We start from the raw sequence: 4080 nt of genomic DNA on the forward strand, positions 1-4080 counted from the left end.
AGAAAGAAGCTTAGTACTTTGCCTGAGAACATAGGAAAGATATTTGAATGATTTCAGGAATTACGAAGACCCTTCTATTAAATACTCAAAAGTACAAATTCATTTCAAACACTTTCCTTTGAAAAGAGTGCCTTACATCAACCCATTCACATATGCCACCAAAGAAACTGTTTCCTTCATATTAAATTTCCTGTGTTTAGCAGTAGAAACCCCTGAAGCTATGGTTCAAGTGACACCAGTGGAACTAACACTGGTAAACATCTTGCATTGTCCAGCTGGTGCTGGTTTTGCAGCAATAGAGTGTGCAAGTGTTATAGAGTCATGAGGCTTCCATAGAGATTTCAAAGGAAAGTCTGGAAGACGATGCAGTGTGTGTGTGGTAGAGTCAGAGGCCCTGAAAGCCTTCTCTGATAGGACAATTAGTAGCGAACATGTGAAAGTAAAATTAAAGCTTCAGTGGAGAACCTGGAAAGCTAAAAATGCCTGGAACATAGCATATCTGCTGAGGAAAACCCCAGGCAGTGAAAAGCTGGATCAAGAGGAAGACTCTGTGGTTATAGGCAGTTAGGCTGTAGGGACAGGACTACCCAAGACCTTTAGATCTCACACACTGCCATAGTGTGATCCAGATGTTAGAAATGGAGCTAAAATATTTATTATTTGCATTTCCTCATGCTAGCTTATAGTCTTGGTTTACTTCTAGCTCTCCTTTCTATGTATTTCTTTAGGAATAGGAATATTTACTCTGTGAGATTATATGATGGAGGTATATAGCTTTCTTTTTGATTTTTACAGAGGCTCACTAATAGGAGTTTGCCATGCATGTCAGAAGAGATTTTGGGCAATGTTGGAATTGTTAAAATTTAGAAAACTCTTAAAGATGGAGGTGAATACATCTTGCACTATGACATGGACATGAGGTTCTTGAGACCAGAGCCAGAGTGCTATGGCTTAGGTAAGTGTTCTCTAAAGGCCTGTGTGTTAACAGCTTAGTTCCCTACCCATGGAATTGTTGAAACATTTTTCTTACACCATCAAATAATTAAAAAATCTCAAGAAGATAGGAAAAATATGTTCATTAATACATATTTTTAGGGGAGGTTTATTTTTTGTTTTTGGTACCAAGGACCAAACTCAGGGTTTCCAGCTTGCTAGCCTAGCATTCTACCTCTGAGCCAAATTACCTGTCTTTCATTCATATTTTTACCTATCATTTTCTATCATGATATTCCAAGGATCTGTTCTTTGATTAGAGAACTTCATTTAGCCATTCATTTTCAGAAAACACTGTTTTCACACTGTCCAACTGGCAATTAGGAGCCCTTGCTTGATGAACACAGAGTAACCTATTGACTCACACTGATGTCATCTTAAAGTCAATGGTATCAGTCAGTTCTCCTTTCATAAAAGAGAAAGATTGGCCAATATCCTTGTTGAGCTAATATTTTTGTGCAAATGTGTGGAAAGACTCTAAATAGGGGTATTTATCTTTCTTAGCTTGACTTTTGTTCTGGTTTGCAAACCTTGTTTTGGGTCCTAGATCCAGTGTCATTGACCTCTTATCTGTTAATAATCACATGAACTATGTTCTTCGGCTAGGTTTTGTATTTGTTTTCTCTCTGTTCACCATTCTATTTTCTTTTGCCAAAGGGAAAAGTACTTCCTAGTTAAATAGTCTTCTAAGTCATTGTTTTCATAGAGCTCCCTCTGTAATTATTGCACTATTAAATTTTATTCTCTGTACAATAACAACAATACCATATGATACAAAAGAGCTGTTGTTCACATCATCCAGTTAACCAGGTAAGAATGTTGAATCTGTAGCCTCTGTAATGTGCTGGAATTATGAAGGTCATTTTATTTATGTATTATTTTATTGAACAAATTTCACCAACCTTGATCAAAATAGACCAGTTGCTTAAAGGCAGGGTGTGCAAAAAATATTCCCCCTTGTGAATTAGTCTGGGTTATGAATATTACTAAGAAAATATTGGAAAAGATTTATTCGTATTGACTTCAGTTAACTACAAACTGTTTAGTAAATGACTCACCTTGTAGAAGTAAATGAATCTTTTCAAGTTAGCTTTGACACCAAACAGTATATACCAGGCATATTCATTGTTAAGTGAGTTGAGCAATTTCTGATTGGATCTCCAGCAACCCCAACTGCACACACTGCTGGACACGAGTTCAACCACTACATCCAACCTCATATCAAATAGAATTCAAAATAATCCTTAGGTTAATTGGCTCTTACATGATGCCTCTTTCTGTAGTGTTTGGAGATTGGGATATTTTTATCAACAGCTTTTGAGAGAATATCTTCATGAACTAAACATTTGAATATTAAAGGTTGTCTTTTACAAATAAAGCTTTTTGCAAGGATTGAGTTTATTTCTAATTGTACCATATCCCTGGGAAAAAATTCCCCTACCTTCAGTTATTTCTTGGTTACATTTATTTTTATAAAAATACTAAGTATACCAAATATTTGTTACATCTTATTCCTTAAAATTCAAGTAATATTTAAAGGTTTATCAAAGCAATTGTAAGATATGTTTTGCTTTGAGTTTTAAAGGTTAATAAATTGTCATGTTTTCATATACTAAAGCAAAAAATACAATACTTGAAGAGCTATTTCATTCAGAAGAACATAACAAATTTTTGTCATTAACAAAATAAAACATACTAACATGATGACCATATATTTAATACTAATTTATTTTAGTTAAAAGTAGTTTCCTAGGCTTTCAGCTAGGAGAAGGCTAAGGCACAACTTTCTTTGGTCATCCCAAATCCAGGTTCATCCTGCACTAGCAGTCTCCACCATGCTGCCCAAGTTTGACCCCAAGGAGATCAAAGTTGTGTACCTGAGGTGCCCTGGTGGCAAACTCAATGACACTTCTGCCCTGGCCCTCAAGATTGGTCCCTTGGGTCTGTCTCCAACAAAGTGTGTGATGATGTAGCCAAGGCAACTGGTTAGTGTAAGGGCTTGAGGACTAAGGTGAAACTGACTATTCAGAACAGACAGGCTCAGATTGAGGTGGTGCTTTCTGCCTCTGCCTTGATTATCAAAGCCCTCAAGGAGCCACCAAGAGCAGAAAGAAGTAGAGAAATATTAAACACAGTGGAAATACCACTTTTGATGAGATTGCCAACATTGCCCAACAGATGCATCACCAGTCTTTAGCTGGAGAACTTTCTGGAACCATTAAAGAGATCCTGGGGACTGTCCAATCTGTGGGCTACAATGTTGACAGCTGGCACCCTCATGACATCATAGATGACATCAACAACGATGTTGTGGAGTGTCCACCTAGCTAAAAAAATATGTCCAAAAAAAGTAGTTTCTTAGGAGAATACTTCCCACAGCTTGTTTTGAAATTCAGGAAAATGGCTATTAGGCTAATTATAAAATTATAGCATTCTTGGATTGTAACTGAGAAATCTATCATTTTATTTTCTTTTAGTATTGATTTCTACAGAAGATATTGCAAATATTAAGGGTTTAACCTTCCTTGAAAGATGAGATTTGCTTGGGAACTTTGCAATTCCTTCATCTTCCTACCTCATTTATTTTCTGTTCTCTGTCTTTGGTTAGAGTTTTCCACTATCATCTTATATCCTTCTCTCTACATTTTCCATAGTTTTATTTCTCTATACATTACTTTGATTGTTTTATTACAGTTTGCTTCTAGGTCATTAATCTTTTTTCTCAGCTGTGTATAATCTCATCTGAAACTCATCATATAGTTTTTAATAGTAGTTATTGTATTTTTTATGTCTAAAATTTTTCTTGGTTTTATTTTACAATTGCTTTTGTTTGTCAAAGCTTTCAATCTTCTGATGCTTTTGAACACATTAATAAAGGCCTACATATCTTGATTTTCATTGTCTGGCTTTTCATCACTGTAACTATAAGTCTATTTTCTCTTATTTCTTTTTATTTAATTAAATTATCCAGTTACTTTCCTTGTGCTATAGGATGTATATGAAAAAATGTGAAGTCCTATGCTTGGCTAATTGTGTATTTTCTTTCATCAAGAAGCTAGGGAATCACTGGTTCCACATCATCTCATT

General features: G+C 35.4%; 1 pseudogene; it reads left to right on the top strand.

Moving 5' to 3' along the window:
• The first annotated feature begins 2828 nt into the window (after nt 1-2828).
• Nucleotides 2829-3324, top strand: LOC111817915 (annotated as a pseudogene).
• The last annotated feature ends 756 nt before the right edge of the window (nt 3325-4080 follow it).

Source organism: Octodon degus, unplaced genomic scaffold (genome assembly GCF_000260255.1).
Source record: "Octodon degus isolate 3935 unplaced genomic scaffold, OctDeg1.0 scaffold00074, whole genome shotgun sequence".
NCBI classification, from domain to species: Eukaryota; Metazoa; Chordata; class Mammalia; order Rodentia; family Octodontidae; genus Octodon; species Octodon degus.